Source organism: Megalopta genalis, chromosome 19 (assembly GCF_051020955.1).
Source record: "Megalopta genalis isolate 19385.01 chromosome 19, iyMegGena1_principal, whole genome shotgun sequence".
In the NCBI taxonomy this organism is placed as follows: Eukaryota; Metazoa; Arthropoda; class Insecta; order Hymenoptera; family Halictidae; genus Megalopta; species Megalopta genalis.
In genome coordinates, this window is record NC_135031.1 from 3,719,677 (window position 1) to 3,746,471 (window position 26,795).

A 26,795-nucleotide genomic window follows, 5' to 3' on the forward strand; every position below is an offset into this window, starting at 1 on the left:
GCGGCTCACTCGCGTCTTCATCCGCGGAAAACGTCGGCCCGACAAAAGGATTCCATTAAAAGCCAAGCGGGGCTGCTTGGATTCGTAATTCGAAATTAAACGGTGCAGCTTACACGACGCCCGGTTTAATAGGCGTGCGCGTGCTCGCATAACGATTCATTCTCGTCCGCCGCAAAACGCGGGAACGACACAACTCTTGCTTCTCTGGCGATTGTAGTGCCTTCGCTTTGTTGTCGGGCTTAATTAACTTCATTGTTATCGAAGTAAGATATATTAAATATTTTTACTCTTCTATATGGATATTATTTATTTAGAATATTACAGGTTAACGGTTAACGGTAGCCTCAAAACACGCTGTGATAGAAAAGGAATACAAGTGTTTGCAGGAGATGCTAACATTTTCTAAAATCATGTTTAAACTATTATTGCCGCCGTATAATGTGATATGATTCCGTTGTTTTAAAATAGTATGGTGTCCGAAGGATATTCGAGACGAGATTAAATAAACGCGGTCTAATAGTACTGGGCAAAAGATGGTGACATTGATGACTTTCAACGTAAATCAAAGATCAAGTAAAGTATGGCGCGTTTGAAGAGGACAAGGTTTCAATTTGTGCATAAGGTAGTCATAATTGAGCCGTTTATTTTGAAAGTGGCATAAGTCACTTTGTTTTTAAGTCGATATATTTAAGGGTTTGCGTTTTAACGCGTATAAAAATATGGATGCAAAGTTTCGAAAAGATTTACTTGTATTTGTTATCTCAGGATACTGATATTTTTCTCAGTATAAATAATTTCGTATAAACATTAAAAAATCACCACTTTTCATTACGGTAAACTGACTTATGCCACTTTCAAAATAAACGGCTCATATATATATTTCTATCAATTTGGGCGCGCCGGTCACCGGTGACCCGCGTGGCATTCAACGTGTTAACAGTAACATATCGAATAACATTGGACAATCCATACATAAGGTACATAATCGCAACAGACGGTGTTAAATACATTCAATAGCTTAGTTCTGATGATTAAGTTCAGTAATCTCATAGTTGAAACATTTTTAAAAAGATCGTGATACTCCACCGATGAAGCCAAGTATGCGGTAGGACGATGTGACCACATTATGAAGGAGGAATAGAAAGGAATAAAAAAATAGGAGGAATAGAAAAATTTCTCATAGAAGCACTGTCATAATTTTAGCGACTGTGAGGTAAACAATCAGAAACCAATTAGTTTGACCTGTCCGGCAGTTCAAGTGTTAAAGAAAATAGACGGATTATTCATTGGAACAATAGCGTACCGTTACATCAGGTGCTTCTTGAATTGCTACAACGAACAATAAGTTGCTTTTCCAATAAATACTACGAAATATGACATACGTTCATCTCTATTGCGTCACTCGTTGTCACTCGCTACTAGCATTTCCATCTTTTTGATTAGTCTCAAGCATCCTCATACAAGACACCGCTACAAAACCCTTTGAAGTCACCTCGCCGTCTAACTCGAACCCCGGTGAAAGTAGGTTGGCGGTATTTTCGCGTAAAATAGACGACGATACTGCCGTCGAGGAGGATGGAAATTACCGTTGTCAACGCGATTGCGAACGAGCCGCATTCGCGGGGCCAATTTGACGCGCGTCGGCTCCCGACGGTGGTGTAAAATCATCGGACGGTGTATCTAACGCGGCGGCGCCGCCCGTTCCGTTGAGTGACAGGTGAGGCTACATTCAATTTTTGTAATCGAGCCCGGGAGGGCTCTATCCGGGCGCTTGCTCCTCGGGAAGCTCGCGCGCGTGGATTCGGCAGTTTCGACCCCCCTTTTGTGCCTGACAGTTAAACCGCAACCATTATTCTCCCCCGTTCCCGTCCCGTCCCGTCCCGGGTCCGCTCGCCACCCTTTCACGGCCCTGCCACTGCGCTCTGTAACCTTTTCTGCCGGCTCCGCGGGCTGGTAGCCGGTCCGGGTCCGGTCGTGCGCTTCGATAGCGGTAGATAACCGACACGAGCTGGGTACAGAGCGAAGCACCAATTAGGAATTAGATTTCTCCGGGATGCCGGATCTCTTTATTTGCTCTCTTGGCGTGTCTCTATGTTCCCCGCTGCGATCTCCGCGGCTCTACCAACGATCACACGTACACGCGAGCAAATACGAACGCCTTCTGACTCGCCACGGTCCCCTCGAACGCTGGCTCGCTGCTCTTCGTGTACGTAGCCGGTCGCTACGTGTCCCGCGAGAAGGAGACGAAGTCGGAGAACGGAGACAGAGAAAGAGAGAAGAGAAAAGAAAAGAGAGAGAGAGAGAAAGAGAGAGAGAGGGAGAGGGAACAGAGTACCAGCCAGCTCTAATGAACGCTGAAAATTAGCCGCTATCTATTCATCTGGCTGGTAGCTCCGCGTCCTGCCGCGAAGAAACGAACCCCGAAGAGGCAGAGAACGGAAGAAAAAGAGGAGCAACGAGAACACCCGATGGCGAAAGCTACCGGCCCCTGTCGTGTGCCCCGCGCTTCCATCGGGATTTAATTCGATCGTCCATCGCAGGACGCAGACGGTGAAATCGTTGCAAAATCGTCCCGCCCTACGACTTCTAATCAAATTAGTGCCAACGGCAAGCCAGAACCGACGCGCACCGACGATCGTCCTCGCGCTTCGAGCGGATTTCTGTTTCGGAATTGCTTGCTTGCACTCTGCACAACTCTCAGCCCACCTACGTTCACTGCGCGCCTGGTTTTGCACGGAAATGAGCATATGAGATACATTAAAGGGAAAGTTAGGTAAAACCAAGAATGAATTAATGTAATTTGTTCTTGCGCGTTCCGCAAACTACTTCACAAAATTAAAGGAACACGAATTTCTGAAGGAATAATTGTTGAGCTTTGAACTTCTGTGTCTACGAGAAAAAAAGATGTTGGATCTTGACGCTCTGAGATCAGCACAGGTACAACGTTGCAAGATTTTCTTTGCGAACAATTATAGGAATTCAATGCTCGACAATTTTATGGTTATGATTCTGGGTTCCTTCAATTTTTCGCAATAGATCCTTCTGCGCTTTTTCCGCATTTTCGTTTTACACTTTAAGATATGGAATTACCGAATGAAATAGAATTGAAGCTACTCTAAAATACAAATAGGTGAATCTTCGTCTGAGATATGTATGAAGGTTAAATAAGAATTATATATATATATAGAATTGAAGTTTATTAAAGCAATACTTTCACTTTAAACGTCACTTTCACTTAAAGGTCACTGTTTTTCATTAATAACTCGTAAACGAAGCCGCGGATTGCATTTTCGCTAAGGAAAAAGTTACTTCAAATGACCTCAGGAACCCACCGTTTATAGATTGCGAGACATTTTTGGGACACCCTGTATAATTATTGAATTTGTCATTATCGAATATGCTGCCCGTGTAAAATAAATTTGGATCGATCTAAGTGATGCCATAAGAATTTGTTTCAACGTTTCGTCCGTCGACTCCACACGAAAAGTATCGAAAACTACCGATGTTCCCTAGATAACAGCAAAATCAGTATTACAACGCTGTATCTCGGGAAGATGGACGCGTAAATGCTTCCCTTTTATAAACCGAAGAGGCAAATTAAAAATCTCTGCGAAGCGTGGCCACTCAAGCTCAAACGATCCTAAATCTAAGACGAAGATCTCAACTGTTTCAATTTTAGATCGGGCCGTCTTGCCCTAGATTCGTCATTGTACGCTTCTGTCGAAACTGAAACGAACTTTTCGGGCAATTCAATAACTGCAGTATTTCTGTAGAAGGAAACTACTTCGAACGATATCAAACCTAATTTAAAAGATTCAGTAGCTAGAATTCTTGATTAAGACGCACCAGAACCGAATTCATTATTTCGAAGCGAACTTTCAGGACAAGCTGCCCGACCGATACGAGATCTAATACGAAAGTCTCGAGTGTTTCAATTTTGGGTGAAACGGTTCAAGTCCGAATTCGCCGGTTGGGTGGTTGCGTGAGGGTAATTTTTTCATTCCGCGGGATTTACGGCGCGAGGGGTCGCGGGCGGGACAAAGCAGCTCTAGATTACGGTTGACAAGAGAAGGAAAACAGCTTCCGCGGAGACAACGAGTTTACGAGGTAAAACCGCGCGCATAAGAAGATATAAAACACCGCTCCCGGAGAGCCTACGTTATTCCAGCCAGGATAGAGAAGGCAGGACTAAAAGCGGAATGTCGTTCAGCGGCATAACTCCGGGAAATTTGTAGCGCGGCGGGAAATATATTCGCCGGGGCTGGTCGTTGGTTCTTGCGCGACAGGCATAACTCAGTCGTTCGTTATTTCCCGGCAATAAAATTATTGCTTAGTTATCGGGGTGAGGAGAGTCGTCTGGCTCGGCGCTCGCCGCTTCGCTACCTGTTTTCCGCGCGAATCATCGGATTATTTATCGCGGCCCGCGATAATTAACCCGGGGGTCGCTCGCCGAGCCAATTGATATCAACGATTGTGCGGAGCAACAGCAGCAGCAGCAGCAACGGGAGCGGCGGGTGTTCCGCGGAACCCATCCGCCGCTGCCGAGGCAAACGTCTGCCATAAAACTGCTCCGGGGAAATGCACGAACCGTTGGCTCGGAATGAAATTCTCATCGTCATTGTTTTTCGACAATGTTTATCCGGCAGCATGAAATTCGTAACTCGAGCTTAATCGAACGCTAGCTGGCTGACTAGAGCACGCGAGCGCACCGCCGGAAACAAAGCCGACGCTTTCTTTCCAACGACCCGGCCATCGATATTGGCAAGCCACGATCGAACGTGCAGATTCTATTATCATGAGCGGGGACCGGCAGCATGACCAAAGCATCCGCCGACGCCGACGCCGACATCGACGCTGCCGCTGCTGCCTAGTCGAGCAGAGTTGGTCAATCGGGGATCTCTCTTGGATTACGCTTTACACGGATCCAATCCCCGCTCCAACCCCCTCCTACCTAATTAAACGGAACTAATACCGACGCTGCACGTAGTCACTGAAAACGCCTATAATCCTGTCCTCCTCCAGCGACCCGCACACGTACGCGATCCCTCTCACTTTCTGCCGCGCCGCCAGGGTACACGTACACCAATTGACTCGTGTTCGGTTCATTCGCGCGTTCATCGGCCCGTTGAATAAGACAAAGTGAATCGAATCGCAACCTACGAATTTATGGACCCTCTCTGATCGCATCGCTGCAAGCCTCGATATATTTTTTTATTCCAAATCCCTCACCTCGTTCAAATCGATTTATTCGACTGCTCGAATTTCGAGTCGAGTTATCATTGATCTCTCGGGCCGAGGTCGAATTTAATTCGATTGAATTTAATTTATTAAACATACGGGTGCGGATTGCAATAGTAAGTAGTACGAGATTACAATAGAAATCATATTACGGGTGTTGTAATGTGAATTCCTCGCAATGATGCTAAATGAGGAGTGTAAAACAATAAAGTTGTGTTTGTAACGATTAGGTGAAAAAGAGGAATCAATCAAGTCTTTAAAATTATTCACATTGATAAAGACACAGTTTAAAAATTTAAATCGGTTATATTGTGTTCTTGCTACTAATGGATAAAAAAATGACGAGTGCATGCTTTTTCATTGTTCGACGCGTACATAATTCACACAAAAACACAATAAATCTTATATGAATTCATTCGCTATAACCTATTTAGAATGACTGGGCACGAATTTTTTGCGTCTGTTTCCGTCTGTGAAAATTACAACGATATACATATATATATATACATAATGCTCATAAATATGTGTATGCTATTTAGAGAATTTTAGTACACGTAATCGTAATTGAAAAATTGTGATTGAAATACATTATTCGGATCTTGATTGCGTATAAAAATGAATTAATAGATCGTAAAGATTCTGAACCATAATTCAAGATTTTTTAATCAATTTTTTTCACCTCCACTAACACGGTTTAATAAATTTTTAAAAATTTATTATTTGAAACAATATTATTCAGGCTCTCTTTGATGAAATGCAATCGTTGAGAGAGTGCTAAAAAGTCATCATGTGCCAGTAGACAAACTCCAACTATGTACCTAGTAATTCATTTATAAAAATAATTGCTTATTTCTTATGAAACCTTTATTACGTCCTTAACATTAGGTTTACGGAATGCGTCAAAATGACTTATTCCAAATTGTGTAATTTTTTATGACTAAATTTGCAAAGACACATTATTATAAACAACATCAATACAATTTAATTCTACATTAAAAATTGGTTTCATTACGTTATTATAAAAATCGCTAAAAAGCTGAATAAATACATGTTTGATATTTTCACGAAGGAATATAAAACAGCTGCGTAAACCTAGCGTGAAGATTGATTCATAACAAAAGTTCCATCAGACATCTTCCCTCGGAATGTTCCCCAGTTCGCATTAATCAAACAAAATTGAACGTTCATAATAACGGTGTAACGGCAAAAACTGTATATTTTCTCCAGAAAATTATTGAGCAGCCTCTGCGGCGCGATGGCGAAACAACGATGCGAGTCTCGTTAGATTTATCTTCGGTTCGATCATGTTCGTTTCGCAACGATAACGAACGTAGCGTTCAATTCGAATCGACAATATTTTCCATCGCACACGCGGGAGAGGTCGCGGACGCTTCTTAAGAAAGTTTATTTACTAATACAGTCTCTGTACGCACTTACGCTGCCACTAATGAAGCAGAAGCAGGCGCGTACGTCTGCTGGCTATTATAAGGTCGTGCGTTTAGCATTAGCTTTATCAAATAAAATAGGATCAAGAGGATCGTATAGACCGGGGTTAATTGAATGATTGGTGCTGGTGAACTCGGGTCGGGTCGCCTCGCATTTTCCTACCGAGCGTGTCGTCTATTCGAGCACTCGAAATGTGCAGTGGCTTGTGGACGTTACGAAGCATACGCACACACGTTCTACGCGCGCGCGCGCATATGATGACAAAACGAAGAAGCAGCCTCCTCGAGCGCGTCTATTCACGTTACGTAACCGCACACACAGCCAGACTCATTCGTACGGCGTAAAACACTTCGGCGTGTTTCGTTTGACGCAGTTTGCGCATTAGTAATGCAAATTCCGCGCCCGTTCGCCTTGCGCCAGGCCTCGACCGCCATGGGTTTCCAGAGATAGCACTTACCCGTCTTTCCGGGCCGCGGGAAAGCCATGGAAATTCAAGCGCGCGCGTCAATTTTCATCCCCGAGCGCAAACCGAGCCCGAATTCCGCGCGCAGAATCATCGAAACGCTCCGCGTATTCTCGCTGCCGCGCCAATTTCGCCGATATTACTGGCTCGAATATTTCTCCTCATTAACAGCACGCGGAAGTTGCCTAACACGAGACTCGTCTCTCGGAAGAATCATAACTCTCGACTATAAACGGTCAAATTTGATATACGGTTTAAAAGTGAAGGAAAGTGGCCGAATACGAAAGTGGCGTGTCAATTTGTTTTTCGTACCTCATTTTTCGGAACAAATTATAACATAGAATTTCACGGATATTTACTCATATATCTACACTCAATTTAAGAAGAGTTTTGCATTTTTATCGGTATCAACGATTTTTAATACGAGACTAACGTCAGGAGAGCATAAATTCTTAGGAAATAGTTTTCTTCTTCGCAATCATTAAAATAATATGATTATAAAGTCATAATAAACCTAGCCCATTCGTTCCTGAAACTTTATCATGTTTCACACCTTGGACTTATGAAATCTACATCTTCGGTAGAATGAACCTAAAATACAGTTCAATTAAACAAAATTTCAAGAACCCCATACTGAGATACAATAACGTGTTTTCATTCTGTAAGCTTAACGCTTTAACCTGGGTAATTAATTTTCGCACAACTCGTTGCACAATGGCGCTTTTTTCCTTCGAAGTGAATAGTTACATTATCATGTTTAAAGTAATAACGAAAAATCACTTTTCACTTGTTGATTATTTATTTCGATAAAATATTTTGTGACGTATTCAGAAAATATACATATAAATCAAGTATTTCCAATGTATAAGGAATTAATATAAACAAAGTAATATTTATATATTAAATTACGAATAGCTTCAACTTTTTAAGCGAATATTTTGGTAATTATTTATTTATAGTGTATGCAGTGTAACTAACTAACAATATGCAACTCCAAGTAAAGAAAACTGTGTAATTGTTATATCATATTGTTATCAGTCATATTGCTAGTTAGTTAGGAGTTGTCTTCTCAGTATGACGAAATATGTCATTATAGCCAATTAACAGATTAACCACGCTGCATACAATATAAATGAATATTTACCGAAATATTCACTTAAGAGGTTGGAGCTATTCACAATTGAATCGAATTAGTTATTTTTCCGCGAGCAATTTCGCAAAATGTATTTGCTAAAGACGATTTAATTGATTTCAGCGCCAATCAGCGGGCGAAACACTTAAAACACGGTTATCGACGAAAGAAAACTTCGTCGTCAGAAAACTTCATCGACATTCAAGAGTTCTGTAACGAAGGACAAGCTGGAGTCTCGAAGTAAGTAACTTTACCCCCACGTTTCCCTTTTTCCTAACGTTGATTTCTTGCGTTGTCTCGTTACGTTCCACGTCCAAGTCGCCCGATTTTACGAACGACGTTGCGCCATGCAAAACCTTTCGCGCTCTTTTTCTGCGATCCAGACTACGGGTAATCATCGAGCCCGTTATCGAGCACACTTTTTGTCCGGCGCCGCGAGTTTCGGATCGCTTTTAATCGTAAGATGGATCATCCAATATCCCGTTCTTGCCGAGCTCCCGGAGGACGCGGGGAAACAAAGGGTGGCATTAATTCAATTATCGTTGCTGCTTTCATTACGTTAATGCGCTCGCAACACGTTGCCCGTCTGTTCGAAGTTCTTGTTACCCTGATTGATTTTTCCTTCGGAGTTTTGGAAAACTTATGAGCCGAAAACGTGTATCTTAATTTAATCATAAAATTCACAAATGCATCAAATTGTTATTATTTCATGTGAGCTTCGACTTCTGATTAATGGATCGCTCAGAAGAAAATCAACGCATATCCATTAACCTTACAATTGAGATAAATAGGTATTTAACAGATTAGCTGTAAAAGAATAACAATGCCACTAATAATGCGAAGCGCAATTTTTATTACGAAGTGAAATACAGATGAACTTAACCAGAAGAGAAACAATAGAAAAATGTTAATGTTTCTTTTGGTGAAGGCAAATTAGTTGAATTACTTTAGGCACACTGTGATTAGTATTACTACTGCGACGTGTCTATTATTTATTTATCGACTATATTGATTTATCGATCGAAAGATCCTGCGATAAAGCAGGATTGCACTGATTGTTACACTGATCGACTTCCAAATCATTCAAATGGAGAATGTCAAGACAAATCTTTTTTGAAACATGTAATAGAATCTTAATTATTCAAACGTTTGATATGTGATTTCGTTATTATTCAAACACGTTCCACAATAGAATAGCATATTCTAAAACGATGTAAATACATGCAAGATGATTTATTGTAAAAATCACTAAGGATTTAATTTACCACTTTATCTAAACAAATATTTTAATATCAGATCTATAAACTGTGGATTTTTATACAACAAAAATTATCTGTATCTCTGTTACAAAACACAGGAGTAACTTAAAAGTTTGGTTCCTCCGTTAATCGTTTAAATAGATTTTAATAGATCGAGAAATTATTAATTGCCTTTAATTTTTCTACTCTTTCAAATTACAAACAGTGATTTTCGTGGTAAATGCATAAAATTCGCAGTTTAATGAGAACGTTCATGATGGCATTACTTTGAATAACCGAGAATCTATTGTGTACGGGTTTACTACGATTTAACACCGTGTCTGCATACTGGGTTTAATAATGATGAAACTTAGATGTGGCACAAACTTAGATAACCTTATTAAACACTATTAAAACAAAGTATCGCCCCGTCGGTCGACCTACATACCCTTTTAAAGAACAACACCAAATTTCCCGGAGGAGCGAAAATTTCTGAACAGCTTCACGCGCGCGATATTAGCGATTTTCCTTTAAATGCACGCGATAGATGGCTAATGCTATTTACCGATTAGACGCAGTCCGATCTCTTTAATTGGTCGGACGCGTTAAAGAGTCGGACAGTTTCCGAGGGGGACGGCGAAAGAAAAAAAGGAAGGAGGAGATGAAGGTCTGGGCGGTAAACGGCCGAGCGAAATCCGCCGGGCGGGTCTTATCGTGTCACGTGGAAAGTCAAATGAAATTCCTGAGAAAGAATTAATTACACGCCGGCATTGCGGCGTCGGCGTCGGCGTCGGCGTCGGCGTCGGCGTTGGAGGCCGTTAGCGTTGTCGACCAGGGAAAGTATTTCGATGGATCAATAGAATCCGGCTGAATTGCATTGGAATCGAGCAAAATGCTAATAATGCCGGCACCGCATTGTTCGACGAACGTGTAGAAGTGATTCACCGATACGCCAGACGACAATGCCTTTTTTAATATTGATCCTCGAGAGGCGCGACTGTTACACTCGCGGAATTATTCTAATGAGGGCTTCTGGAGTATCTAGTTACTGCGACCTCGTACCTTCTCAACTCGTCGATCCTCGTCAATTAACTACTCGGCTCTTTACAATCAACATTTTTCTCTCAAATGCCGTCATTTCACTAACCTTTGCAGCGATCATGGATGCAATCGATGTTCTATTGGTACCAGTATTGCAGGATATAGGATCACACGTTGTATTATCGCGCTCTATATATTTAATAATATTTGTATTTAATAACATGTAGTCTACGGATGTGTGTATATTTAAAATATTCGCCAAATTGTAAAACGTACGAATATTTTCACGTGGTCGGACATTAACGTTTCTCCAGATTCGTTCCATCATGAACAATCGTTTAGTCAGTAAAATAAATTTCTATCTTATTCTGATCTGTACAAATCGATAAATCGATCGATAAACGTGGGAACTCGCATAAAGATCCGCGGTCTAATGAAACAGATGAAACGCGGGAAGCGCACGAAGCTGCGGGACGCCACAACACACTGAAGCAAAGAGACGGAGGTGTGTGTAAATCAAAGAATCGTTTGATAGAAATGAGATAAAGCGATGACCTTTTTACATTAATGCTGAAATGTTACAGAATAAGGGAAAATAGAAAGACTGTAGCGTGAACATTTCTTAAACTTGCTACACTTAAAATGTTCGAATAAAATTGTGATTCTTTTAACGACATATTATTCATCATTTCCATTTTGACGACACACTGATTCCAAATCCGATTGCCAAATTTATCAGAATTTATAATATACTTCAGAATCTTGAAAAACAATCGAACAAAGTGAAAAAAACCTAACGAAACCGTGATTTTTTCGTTGAAATGATTATCAAATCCTGCCGGAAATGATAACCCGCTGATATTGGGATTATCCGACTAGTTAACAACCTGAATTTCAATTTACAAAAACACAGGTGATTTCGTGAATATTAGGATGAAGTAAATATTCTTATTATAAATATTCTATTCGTTTATGTATTAGAAGACTCCCCGTGCTTCGAATTGAATAAAAATATTACTGACGTAGGCGAATGCTTTGTTTAAGAAGATTTTAGTCCCCGTTCGACGAGATAAAGATCATCCCGTGTAATTCCATGAATTTCCATTAAAAATTCCCACGGAAATTCCCAACAGTGGTTCAAACATCCTAGTACACGCGCGCAAAACGTGAAATATCCGATGGCTGCGGTTTTCGTGTAATAAATTCGCAAAAGTCGATGTCCAAACCCCCTTTGCGGCTCGCGGCCCGTAAGAAAGCGGCCATTAAAATGCAATCACGCGGTCGGCGGTTCTGGACGAGCGTTCCACGAACGTGTTAAAGCACGGCGATAAGGATCGACGCGCGACACGATGGAATCAATTTTTTTTCGCCGGCCAGTAATGGCCGATTTAATTAAGATAGAGGCTCGCGTGGATAGGATCGACCCGCGAATAGTTCGCGGCTCGACTTTCGAGGACTACGTGCTAGTCGGATAGAGGCTCGCCATGTTGGATATCGCGGCAAACGTCTGCGAGGATCGGACCACCCGATGATCCGAGTGAAAGGATGGAGTGGAGATTACTTTTGAATCGCGGCACAATCGCCGCCTACTCGGAAATATTAATACCTCGACGAGGGAACGTCGACTCGCTGGAAAGTCGAAGATATCGTCTCTATCGGTGCGGTGCGGTGCGGCGCGATGCTATGCGGCGCGGCACGGTGCGGCGCGGCGCAGCGCTGCGCGTCCGAGTGAAACGTTGATGTACGTTAATTGCTCGAACACGATCGGCAATTTGTATACCCTCGACAAATATGGATACCCGTAAAGTGCATTATCGGTGGAAACTATTAGAAGACAAAGCCGCCACGAACAATGGACCCGGCATAAGGAAGAAGGAGCATCCGAGGGGCCGCGGCTAGGCTCCGGCGAGCAGAAACATTTATTGCTCGAAAGGGAACCTTGGCATACATATCTATCTGTCACGATTCCCGATCACGATCCTTTCGTCGATTTCATAGGATAGGGAGCCCCGCGAGCACCGGGAAAAATAAAATAATATAATATCCCCGGCCTCATCTTCGAGGCCCGTTCGAAAAGCTCTCGAATCGAGCCGCTGGGCCTATTATCCATTTATATTATTCGTAGAGCGGATCGATCGCCTCCATCTCGACAATTACACCTCCCCCGATCCGCGCTTTGCCGTATTTCGAAAGGTCACCGACGCGAAATAGGCCGGCCGGAGGTTAGGCAGGGCCCTGGTCGCGTCTCGCTCGCACGATCGCCTCTGCAGGGAGCGCGCAGAAGACCGATTCGAAGATAGCGGTGCCGGACGGCTCACGTCATAATAAAATTAAATTCATATCTTGGATCAAGGGAACGCGATAGCTACCGCGACATGACCTCCCGCTCATTGTAAGCAAACACGTATGTCCCCGTCCGTCTCTCGTCTCTCCTCGCCACCACCCGATCCCTTTTAGCGTCTCACCCCGCGTCACCGTTCCGTCTCTGTTCCCTCTCCGTTCGCCTATCTCTTTCTCCGTCTCGAATAGTTTTGATTCATGAGAAGGGTGTAACCCGAGCATGCGTGTAACACGCCCGCGGGTGTGTGCGTGCGCTCGCACACCTTCGGGTGTGTATCTCCGCTCGTCTCCGCGTGCCTCGTTCCGTTCTCGCGCTCCGTCTAGCGCGTTCTTCCGACGGACAAGGCGAAATCCGACACTGCATACCAGTAATTCGACTTCCAACCCGGCGCCCACCCTCTTTCTTCTCTCGCCTTCTCTCCGGCCGGCTCGTCGACGAAGACGATCCGACCCGTCTGCCGGCTCGCCGGCTCTCTCTACTCGCGCGAGCGGCCTACGTTTGAACACGTGTCAACATGTCGGTTGACATAGATTTTTCGCCGAGATAGAACCTCGAAAATAAGACGAGAGGCTCCGAAACGCACCCGGGATAGCAGCCTCGATCGACTCTCCGCCATGGGAGCCGGCCTCGTGTGAGAAAGAGTATTCTCTCCGCTTCGCTCCTCGCCGCGCCGCAGAGAGAGAAAGAGAGAGAGAGGGAGAGAGCGAGAGACCACGGGGGAGGAGAGAATCCCGAAAACCAGTTTGTACGTTTCGAGGAGGCGAGCGCCGCCGTTCGTAAAACTACGGGCTCTCGCCGGGGCCCGCCCGTGGGCCCGCGGGCCCGCGTTTAACACCGGCAGGCATAGTGTTGCATTGTTGGGACCCCGCTCCGCTTTTAAGATCCCTGCGTCCTGTTTGTCCCTTAATTGATGACTCTCTCTCGCTCCGACGGTGTTATTAGCATTATGCGCCCGTTACGCTCCCATCTCCCTCGACAACAAGATTAACGCGCTCGCTGCAGCTTCGAACACCTGCCAGCGAAACCACGTTTTTATCCGAACTCGGAGATGTCAAATTCTGTTTCATTCGCGAGCATACACGTTCGTTTGCTTTCTGTTCGAACCGATGTTTCAAGATTTCGAAAAGATAAACCCTTTCAATATTCGTAAGACAGTATACATTGATACGGAATAAGTTTGCAAAACGTTGCAATCTTCGAATTCACAAAATGTGTAGCATATAACCGGTTAGCAGCCGAATACGCGGATATCCACTTGTCAGGAGGTAGATTTTAACATGTTCCGTGCCGAACTGTTTTTAGTCGACTCTTCGCACTGATCATTTGATATTTTACCAAAACTTATGTAAGAAACAAAAGCGTATGTTGAGCAACGAAACAAACTTATTGTGACCCGTTTTTGTGGTGGAAATTAGTTCTAAATTTGTTATGAACAATTTATTTAGTACATTCAGTAAACATGCAAGTACGTACCATCGACGGTACACGTGGCACGGAACGTGTTAAAAGTTCCAAATGAAATTTCAGTGTTTGTGAAACTCATCTAAAAATTCATTTACTGAAAATCTGCAATAAATCGATAATTTGTTTATATTGTTTTCTTTTTACTTGAATATATGATTACATTTCCAAAAATGCCACACAGATAGATTTTAATATAAATAAAAAAAGAACACTTTGTCTCATGCGTTTCTTACAAAAAGTAACTGATTGAGTTTTGTCTACAAATGGGCATTTCGATTCATTGTACGTCGCAACGCCAATGCAATGTCTTTAGAAACTATATTTTTAAAGGTTTCCTTATATCTAGTTTCAAATACATCTTTCAATTATCGCGGTTTCTAAAACTCTGGTAACAGCTTTATAAAGATTGCGCTTATGTTGGAGTCGTCAAAAGGTAATTGATTACTGCATTCTGGTGGTATTTGTTTCGTGTTAGATTAAGTAGTAACTTGAAGCCAAATATCGAAAGAATATATTAGGTCTACCGGAAAGTTCTGTCCGATAGCGTCATTTCAGGTTTCAATCCATATGCACATGTTGATTTGCGACATATATGACTATCTCTCTTTATCATTGCATTTACACACATGTACTCTCCTAAGTATATTCTACAATAAATATTATTAAATGTATGAAAATTGTGTTATTTTCTTTCAATTCAAAAACGGACAGAACTTTCCGGTAGACCTAATATCTTTCTGTTACAGTTCGGACAAACACGTTTTGCTTTTACAAAGGTTACAAAAAGGAAAGGTGGATCCGACTCGCAGGTGTATAACGCGTTACACATATGTCATAATCACGCGTACACTTATTTACATTCATAATGTAATGTTAGAACTAACAAAGTAAAGCATAACTTTAAACCTCTGTTATCGATGAGATAGGGAATTGTAAACCATCATCTATAGGCAAACTATTGACTCGTGTTGATTTTATATATTCGATCACGCGCACGCTTCAGACTTCAGAGCGTATTCGACCGTATTGAACCGTATTAGACTTTGTAAACAAGCGCGCGTTCTTGCTCTGTGTTAAATAAACTGTAAATATAGAAACCATAGCACACTGCGTAATTAAAACCTTAACAGTAAACAGTCATCTTTGAAGCTAAGAAATGTCGCGATTAATTCGCTTCATACGCATTATTCGATAAATTTAATCGCGACTGATATGTTGTAACCCTCCAAATGCAGCACGACTGTCAACTGGTTAGCTAAAAGCCCGTTTTCAATCCCCATTTAACTAAGATGGTCGCTTGTCTTACTTAGTTTCCAAAGTAACTATCCACGAGTTCATTACTGCTTGTCAGCATTGCCGTCCCCGAACACATTAACGTACATTAACCTTTTAATCGAGTGACACTTCAATTATGAACATCTGAGAAGGCATAATTAAAGGCACGTAAAATTGATACGACAAAAATATTTCAGTCTAGACTCGATAATTGAGAATTGATCATATTTAAATTTAAATCAAATCGTAACTCTTAGTATACAGAATTTGCATGAAAAGGGCAGAAATCGTTTTCCTGAATTTGATTAGCAAAGAACGGTGGATAGCACAATTTAAATGATTGACATTCGTAGCGGATAGGAAATTGTCTTCCTGTACCTACCAATTGATCGGTTGGTATATTTTTAGATCCAAATGATTAATAATGTTACCTAAACGACATTGAAATGATGGAATAGAAGACGTTCATCGAAAATTTATGCTCGCAAATGTCACGAATGAAGGCATCCATATTTCATTATCTGTGCATTTGACATGTGTCCGACCTTATCAAATTTTCATCGGATGACATTTTGAAAACGATGCTCATGGCTTCCATCATAAACGAATTTTCTCCTCCTTCGATCATCTTTATTTAATTCAAATTACTTTCAGCCAAGTCTGGTTAATATCAGAGAATAATCACGCGGAAGAACTTTATGTTTTCATAAATAATGCACTCATATTTCACTCATAATGCACTCATAATGCAACATAATCATTCATTTATTTAAAAAGTAAGGGGTCTGATTTAAACGTAACATCTTAGAAAAACAACATATATTTTCAACATCTCAGGACATTGGTAATATTTAAGTAAAAATAATGGCACCTGCATAAGTATGTTATACAAATCAATAACCCTTAATTTGTACGTTGGAATTTCCCGTGTTCCCAACACAGTATTTCTACCTCATTTCATACTAAAAGTTTCATTTTCACAGTTTTATTAGTTTACACACTAGCTAACGTTAAAACATGAATGTCGCGTTTATTTAGAATCAGATTAATACCTTTGCACTTTTTATTTATGAAAATAATCATGAACTTTTAAACTTTGATCTATAAATTCTTTTAACCATTTTGTTATAAAAAATATATATATATATAAAATAACTACATTTATTATAATAATACAAGATGACCGAGGGCTTCAGAAATATTGTTCTTCATTTCTATTATTCATTTCTATTTCCGTAAAACGACTTTTGTATACAACTGATTTTAGGTGTCGTTATAATATGGAAGCTTCATTCACCAAATCTCTGGTCAACATATTTATGAAAAAAATTGTCCAGTGTTTTTAGAAACGTTACAATATGTAGCATTTTCAAGTAAATCTGTGTCTTCAGTTTTCTGCCTGCTGTATCATGTGAAATAACGGTAGCAAACAGTGAACAATGGATTCTGAAGGAATTACCCCAGTATATCACAGAGATCTTCGCGGAACCCTTTATACGAGGATAATTTGTTTGCGCGCAAGGTGGAAATAACGATGAAAGCTAATCCTTTGTGTCAACGGCTCACTGGTATGAATCGCAATCGTAGGGAAGTCTTGAATACCGACCGACTATCAAAGGATCCGCAGAATACAGTACATTGTCCCTAATTGACGCTCGAATTGCACATAAAAATGGACAATTTGGAAAGAGGAGATGCGATTATTCGTGCCTCGCGGCTCGTTTTTATAGTTACCGATTGTCAAGAACTATAATTCTGTATCTGCACTTTCCAAATTGTCCATTTTTGTGCACAATCTGAGCGTCGATTAGGGAGAATTTACTGTACTCGCAATTTGCATCGAAATTTCGACGAGCCGAATCTCCAAACGATAAATTACAGGCAACCTACGCGACCACCTGAAACCGAGTTCTCTTTTTTAATCGAGGCAGTCGAATAATTGACATTCACAATATTTCGGGGAGACACGCCGGCGGTGTGTCGGGCGATCCATTTACCCGGTTCGATAATTTTCTTCGCTTGCCGGTGCCGCCCGCATGATTCATTGGTCCGCGCCGAAAGACCAAGGCGTACACGCACATACGTCGACGTACACGTACACGTACACGTATTACGTGTGCATTGCGCCCGGTACCCCTGGGTGAAAGTTGTGATATATCCGTTATAATTTCGTACGGTCGGCGTATTGCTTCCGTATGTAGGAACCATTTGTTCCGGAAAATGGCGCAATTTTGTCTCCCTCGGCCGCGCGGCTACAAGCGCAATACCTTCGTGGATATAATTTAAACAAGGGCTCTTTATGTAACATGCTCTATTTATTTGGGCATACCTGCCGCCTGTCCGCCGTATACAATGCCCATGCGGAACGTCACACAATTTCTGTTAAACGTCCCCGCTCTCTAATGGACGTGTCGACTGCGAAAGCCCGGACCTCCCGCAGAAATATGTTATATTTTCCTGCTTCGGCCAGAGACAATAGCTTTGACTCGCGATTCCCAATGCACGCTAGCCGCGGTCTGGATTTTTCGCGATACCCAACGACGCTCATGACTCCCCCGTTGCGGAAAACAAATCCCATATTCCTGCGCCCGCCGAGTCACGTTCAAACATAGGGTTGTTGCGCGCGAATTGCTCGTTTTACGGTACCAATCGTATAAAGTGTTTTTAAATATCATAGAATGAATGGAATTTGGCTAACAATATTGGATACGAAAAGCTGAAATGTGACAGTGTAGTTGAAAAACCGTAGTAAAATTTGCACAAATACCTTTCAACGAAAATTTAGCTTCAAATGTGAACGAAGATTTGTATCATATAAATATGACTAATTCTGCGTTAATTCTGTAATATCATTTTGAAATGTTTGTAATATCATTTTGATGTTTTAGCAAGATTTTTTGTACATTGATTTTTGACAGTGCATTCCAATGTAATTGCAATTGTTTCAATCCATCGTGTTTTAGTACACTTTGGTAAACTGTTAATTTACTAAACTGTATTGCCACTGAAATTGGGGTAACCCATTTTAGCATTATTCATCACCTATGTATGGATGAAAGAATAAGTATGATTATGCAAAAAACGTAGACAACCAAAGAATTTAATTTCTTCAAAATCACTTTTCCAATTTGGAACGTAAAATTGAAAAATAATTGAAGAAGAGAAGCCTGCAAAAACATCTTAAATTCTATGTTTAGATCGTATCAAAGATCACTATAGGTTACTTGTTAGAAGAATATTTACTGTTTTAAAATATGCTTTGATATATCTAGAAATTTCACACTGTGTATCATATAGTGTTTCTAATAGTACGTGTTAACTAAATAAAATGTATAGTTAAATGAAGGGAAACCGTTGAAAGAAAACCGGTTAGAAATAACGTTTTACGTCCTCAAATTCTTTGAAGCTGATTCGATCGATAAAGGTGGTGTGAAGCAAGTATTTCCCATTTCTCATTGTAATCAAAATGAGCAGAGATCTAAATAAAATTAATCTTGTCTTTCTTATAAAACGACTCGAATTTCTCAGATTTAGTACTGCATAAGTTTAGTGTGAGAGACCCCATTGATTACGATAATTATGTTTCTCGCTCGCATAAATAATGTCTGCACGAATTAGAATCACATCAATCCCGCCGTATTGAATTTCCCGTGGCCGAGCGTAAAAAGAAATATCGATCTGTGCATCGGTGCGGCAAGTAGAAAATGCCGCAACAGTCGGACAAAATGGCCTGAATAACAAGGAATACAAAGTCAGCGGACACAATCTACTACTAGTAGAATTAGTCATCGACGACGTGCACGATAAGTCTGGCACGGCGGGCCGTTTTTATTTGAGTGGCTGCCAGGTGAAAGGGGGGAAACCACTTCGAGAAATCTGCAGAAGTAACTTTGAAGAGCGCGGAGTGGCGCGGGAAGGCGAGGCGCGGTGGTGGCACGACTGCTCGCTTCTTTTTCTTGGGAACGGTTTGCTATTAGCCAATCCGAGGTTCCAGATTCGGGCAAAGAAATCTCAAGGATAAAGTCCCGGCTCGTTCCCATGCAGCGGTACAATCGCGATTTCATAAGTCGCATGCGAGTAAATTGCACGGAAACGCCGACACACGAAATCGGCACGCTCGTCCGACATAGTACTTTCTCCACCTTTCCCGGGCACCGACGTACGAAATTTCCCTCGCTCGACCCAGGTCCGGCACTCTCCTCCCTCCCCCCCCTTTCCACTCTCCTCCACCGCTGTCCCCAAGAGGACCCTCGTCTCGGAAAATTCGATTTCGAGGATTTGCCGGCGACAGACACGATCTCCCGTCTTTCACGGAGCAGCGCGACACCAACGGAGATGGTGTTCTTCTACACGTACAAAAGCTATTGTAGGCTCTTCGCCGGCGTCGACACGTAGACACGCGGCTCTCTCGCTCTCGATGCCTCTGATATTTCCCGCCGCGGGAAACAGCTAAATATGGAGATTGATCAGCGAGAAACGAAATTGATCCATCCGCTCATAACTGCGCGATCTAGTCGGCGGATCTTCGGCAAGCAATCGCGAGTATCGTTCGTTTTGTTATTGAAAACAGGAGGAGAAGCGGAAATAGATTCATTCTGAGCGGACGACGATTTTTTCGTAATACTATAACTATATTTTGTTAAGTGAATAGATACGTCACCCAACTTTGATCATTAATATTTGTCAATGTTTACTGCAAGTTTATAGCCTTCATAAGCGTTTTGTGACTATTCGTTTAGGGTAGAGAAGACAATTAACTGTGCACTGAAATATCATAATAAGTGTAAGTAAATTTACGTTTCTCATCTTTAACACTTTGACTGTCGTGTCACCCATATGTGGTTTACAGAATTATTTAAAAATTCATTTTCACACTATATATAATCCATTCTAATTTCTCAATTTTATTAAGATTCGCAAGAGGTGAGAATGCTAAAAAATGTAACCGATGTCATATAATTGCGCTTTGCAATTTTAATTAAATTGTATTAAGTACTTTAATTTTATAAAACTCTCCAGATTTTTACCGCGACCGTCAAAGTGCTAAAAATAAAATTGAGACTACAAACAAAAATTTCAGTCTTAATCGCTGTTTCGTTTTTCAGTAATTTTAATACGTTTTACCATCACACTTAACATTGTGATATCTTACCTAGAATAATTAATTTTATCGAATATTGATCTTCATTCATGCAGTATTTTCTTAAGCTGTTCCATAAGCTCCACAGAAAATTCCGCGATTTCAGTATCAAGAATTACAAATACTTTTTATGATATTTTAACAACTTCTGTCTTTTACATGATTAATTTTAACAAATAAATAATTGATTGAATTTAAATTAAAAAACTGAATATGTCTTACTCGATAAATATAAAGTTAATTATGCTTGAATATAAACTAAAGGCATAGTAATTAACTAACCTACAATAACTGGGTCCACTATCCTATTCTGTATTATTTTTAGCATCGGCAGAAGAGTAATCATTCTTGATAATATCATATCTTGAGTTTTATCGAATAGGTAATTTCTTAAGGTATTTATTTATGTACTTGTTAATTACATCCAGGAACAAAGATATTATCGTTTAATTAGTCTCATTAATTAGTCTCAAGACTAATATGTGGCATGGTGCCAAAAGGGATTATGTTCATAAACGGTAACTTCTTCACAGCACGATTACCATTTCTCTAAAGTAAAACAAAAATTGTTTGGGAAGATATAGCAACGATATCAAACGTGATGACATCGTTAATTCAACTGAATCAACAAAACGGGCGGTGCTTAGAATACGAAGATTCAGATCACTATGCATGTGTAAACAGCAAGACAGAGAACACTGATACTTTATTCAAAATTTTCTAATTGTGGTCTATTATCGCACTCGCCGACTTGTCAGCCAAGTCCTCCTGTTCAGTGATAAAATTATGCTGAATTTATTATCAGATCGAAGACATGCTACATTGCCACTTGAAGCAATAAACGTGTCGGAAGGATTCATGTTATGGTTTCTTATTAACGCTTTACCTATCGAAAACGTATTCAATTAAAAATCTTCCGACGCAATTAAATGTATCAAAATGAAATTTTAAAAGTAGTAATGTGCCAAAGGAAATGATTAGAAGAGAACGTTCAACTATTTTCACAACATCATGTTCAGACAACTGTAACATCGAATTACATTGAATGACAGTACCACAAGATTTGAATTCTGTTATTTGAAATGGTTTGTTGCGTCATGTCACGAGTGAAATCATTATTGCCAATAGAAAGAATCCTTAAATGAATCCTGAGCGATGAATCATTTCAAAAAGATACTGAACAATCACCCGTAGATAACGCGTTAATTTACTCGTCTAATCACAGATGACAATAAATAACGTTCCAGCGTTACAGAGAAGACGAGACTAACAAATTATTCCTTCCCGAGTCGTTTAACGATGTTCATAAAATAAGATCAAGCTATCAGAAGTTCACGTTCACGTCGCGGAGGATAACTTCAAGGTAGAAGGAATGCTCGACTCAGCCTTCAGGTTCTATTAGAGACCGCGTCGAAACGTTATCTTATTCCCTCGCCAAGATTGAATTATCGCGCGTCCCACGCACTTTCTTCGCAGCATTTCGAGGATCTAGAACCGAACGCGTATTCCGGATATCGCTGCGACGATCGAACCCGCTCGGGACTATCGAATCGTCGACAGCCGAAACGGTCGGAAAATTATTGCTCACCTTGGTACGGTGTTTGGTAGTCGATGACAAGATCGAAAAGCGGGCACGAGTTCCACGGAAAACGATCGAAGACACCAAGAAGAAATCGAGATCCCCGTTGGCGCGATTCGCTCGATCCTCTCGATCCTCTCGATCTCGTTGCCCCTCGTTGGGGTGCGTGGCTGCGTGCGTGGCTACGTGCGTGTCTGCGTGCTTAAGGTTCTTCTCGCGTGCTGCGTAAGAACTCTTCCTCGGTGTCCGCGAATCGCGGTAAAAAGTAGACGACGAGGGTACGGCCGAGTTCTCTCCACGCCACGGTTCGTTTCCTGGCGGTTTCTCAGCAGCCTCCCCCCTTCTCTCTCTCTCTCTCTCTCTCTCTGTCTCTCTGTCTTTTCCTCTCTTAATTGCTCTCCTTAATATGCGAAACGGCGCGCGAATTTCAATGGGTTCGCGTGATTATTAATTAAGACGTTCCACCGAATCGCAGATCGGACGGTGCGTCTACACGGTAAGGTGATCAGCGGACCGGCCCGGCCCGGCGTGGCCAGATGATTGGTCAAGCGGAATCAATGTCTCCGCTTGCTCTCGGACCCTGATTAATTATCCGTTCGAGTAATCGGCGTCGTTCATTTACTTTATCCGCGGGTACACGTCCAGCACGGCGGATTTGAAATATCGCCGATCGCGGCCGGCCGGGGCTAATTAACTTCGTGGCGAGCCGGACCGAGTCCTTTTCCGGTCCAGACGTTGCTCGACCTCTCTGCCAGAATTGTTTTATCTCGCGGATCCTCAGCAGCCCCGAAATGACGCTCGACCGATGTTGCCAGCAGGTGACATCGGCTGGTATTCGAGCGACGACGAAAGGACGCCGGACAAGCGGGGCCGAGAATTAGAGTCGGCCGTGCACGGAGGAAGATGTCCACTCGGGTCGCGCGGTGGAAAACTGTTTATCAGTGGGAGACACGTCAGTCAGCGACGAAGGGGACGTCGATATCGGCGACGAGTCTGCCAATATCGTGTCTGGTCGTCTCGCGTTTTTTAATTAACCCGGCCCCGGGTAATCGGCGCTCTCCGGTCCACCGGCTCAAGTTATCCGCTAGACGGGGACCGTTGACGTTTCGCGGCCGATAACGAATGGTAGATCGGGCTCAATTGGTCACGCGCGAACAATTCGAAACGGCCAGTCCCGGCGAACATCCCGCCACGTTTTCCGCGTTTATTAATGACCGAACTTTCTCTCTCTCTCTCTCTCTCTCTCTCTCTTTCTCTCTCTTTCTCTGTCGGGATCACTCGCGGGCTCTCTCGCTCGATCCTCTCACGGGCACACTACGGATCGGAGACCGAATCGGGATCACGAGATCCGACGCCGGTGATTGACTCTGCGCGCTGGAACGGGGACGGTCTGTCCGCACATACGTCGGATTAATTACTCCGGCGGTCGGTCGGGCACGTTACGGTCACTCGTGGCCAAGTAACCGGGCGAATACGCGGGCACACCGGCCTCCGATTGCAGTTACTCGTGGCTGACGCACCGCAGAACGCATCTCGGAACCCGCACGCAGACGGCCACCACGGAGCTCGCACTAGAAACACCCTCGCTGGCACTCCAGAGTACTTGATCGCACTCGCGTCGACGGATCATGATGTTTCGAACGGGGCACTGATTCAATGTAAACACACACACATAGAAGAGACGGATACACGACGGTCGCACACACGCGCACGCAGGATACTGTTATACGGTTGCGGTGGTAGAGCGGCCGGTGGCCACCGATCCTTGACAGCTCGCCAAGGCTCCGCTGCTAATCGACGCACCGATCGATCCCGGAAGACGAACGGAAGATGACACTTGCCGTTGAGTATCCTCTAGCGGTGGCTAGCCACGGTTCACGTGTCACACCGGTCCGGGTAATAGAATCAAAGGCGATGCACCACGATATTGTTGTTTCCGGAGCACTGTAAACAACCGAGTCGGCGTAACGGCTGGTTCACGTGGACGGCACCAATCCACCGGCTGTCGCGGATCGGTTCCCGCCGATCGATAAACCTCACCGGTTCACGGACGTGGATCGCGGACACGCGGACCTCGAACGATCGTGGAAATCTGCACGCGAATCGGCCCTCTGGACCACCGTGATCCGGCCTCGGAACACACGCTCGTTGAACTGTCGTTCGGAGCTGCTCGGCCCACGGTTTAGTATCAACGTTCGTTCTTGGCTGGCGTCGCGCCCCTCCCGGGACGCCGGTCGACGCCAATCGAGTGCGCGTATACCTACGTGCACGTACCTGCGAACCTCAGAGCGAAGCCCACCTCTACCTTTCTCCCTGAATCTCGACTGCGCGCACCTCGGCCTGGTCCCTGCGACCGACAGCACCCCCTTTCGTTCGCGTCCGACCCCTCGGTTTATGCCGATTTCGAAAAATAAACTGGGTATATGTCGATTCTAGCGGAACTCGCGATTCTCGCGACGATCCTGGCTCGGGCGGCACTGTTTTCGCGCGAAGCTAGCGCACGTGGCTCCTCGGGGTGAACATCTTGTTGATGCTTCACGATTCGTGGTCGTCAATCTTCTTTACAGAGTATCACCAATATATGAGCCGTTTATTTTGAAAGTGGCATAAGTCACTTTTTTTTTTTAAATGAAATTGTAATTAGTGTTACCATTAACTCGATTTTTTTTGAAAAAGTGACTTATGCCACTTTCAAAATAAACGGCTCATATATATATATATATAGTATTGTGCACAAAAATGGACAATTTGGGAAGAGCAGATGCGATTATTCGAGCCTTGCGGCTCGTTTTTATAATTGTTGACAATCGGTAACTATAAAAACGAGCCGCAAGGCTGGAATAATCATATCTCTTCTTCCCAAATTGTCCATTTTCGTGGACAATCTGAGCGTCAATTAACACTAAACCTATCGCGGTCAAAGTGACCGCTGTCTTATTTTGCAATTCTGCAAAGTTCCGAGACTCTTTCGTGGAAAACGCTTGAATAAGTTATATTATTGGAGCAAGTTTTATAATAAAAACTTTACAAATTCCAAATAAATTCGGTTTCTCACTTTTGTGAAGCAGTACATGCCAGTTAGTATTACTGCTTGGTAAGTTTAGTGTTAAAGAGAATTTACTGTATATGATTCGAGATAAAGCGAACTCGACGCGTGCAAGACGCTTCTCTAAATTCTAGTAATTCGATGAAACCAGATTTTAGACATCAAAATAATGAAAATCAGTGACTCTAATATCACATAGCGCTATAAAATATCATTGATTTCGAGAAAATCGTATGTGTATGTAAGTTATGTCTATGCAATATATATCTTTGTAATAAATTGTCTACAATTTACGTGTAATGCTTTCGTAGCAAATGATGGAACGAATCTCTTCATTCTACTAATGAACTTCGACCTAGAACAATGAACCTTAAATCCTGTCTCCAAAAATGCATAAAGAATGATGACACGGAATTTCGTAAAATTTTTGGTTTAATAAAAATCACTTCTTTGTGTTTAAAACAGCGTATTATCGTCTTTTTTGCATTCTTTTTCAAACAGTTCCGTAGTTCTATTACGAAAAAACTCCGCTAGACTGTACATCGATCGACACCATCGACCGGGAGGTTCATGGGGAACAAGATTTATTATTTCATTAAACGTCGATAAAATGTAAGGAAACAAAAATTGATGTATCTTGAGGTGTCAAAGAATATGTATGGAAAGCGACGAAAAATTTCATCGATATTTTACGTTACAAAAGTTAATTGCCGAAAACCATCTTCATTTCAAGGGTCTACTGGATGCTCCCCCATTAATCATTAGCACGTCTAGTGGTGAATATTGACTGCAAAAATTCCTACAATATCAAAGTCATGTAATTAATGAAAACAAAACTAGAAAGTCGAAAAGCATGGGATATATTGATTTAATTTTTCTCTATTCGACAAATTCTAGTCTACTATTCTATTGGGTTGGCAACTAAATAATTGTCGATTTCAGTTATAGATGTCTCTCACTCCCATTTTTATGATATCCGTAAATGTTATATTATAAAATTATTATTATTATTATTATTATTATTATTATGTTATTTTTTATTATCCGTGAATGTTAGCAACTGGACAAATTGAATGCAGCGGTCAAGGAAAAGCGACCAGAATTGGTCAATCTTAAAGGTGTCATTTTCCACCAGGACAATGCTAGGCCGCACACGTCTTTGTCCACTCGGCAAAAATTGATGGATATTGCTTGGGAATATATAATATGGCGCCATCGGATTACCACTTATTTCGATCCCTGGACAACTCCCTTTGTGGTAAAAAAACTCAGTTTTTGGCCGAAAAGGATCAGACTTTCTACGAGCGCGGAATTTTCAAGTTGTCAGAGAAATGGCAAAAGGTTATCGAACAAAATGGAAAATACATTACAGATTAAACTTCATTCGAAGTA

General features: G+C 42.2%; 1 protein-coding gene across 1 annotated transcript in view; it reads right to left on the minus strand.

Annotated features, from left to right (window-relative positions):
- LOC143260755 (latrophilin Cirl) overlaps positions 1 to 24,515 on the minus strand; it is a 676,923-nt gene extending 652,408 nt beyond the window's left edge. The window contains exon 1 of the mRNA XM_076527309.1: positions 22,367 to 24,515. The gene's annotated coding sequence lies outside the window, so the exon portion shown is untranslated. The remainder of the gene's footprint in view (positions 1 to 22,366) is intronic.
- Between the last annotated feature and the right edge of the window lie 2,280 nt (positions 24,516 to 26,795).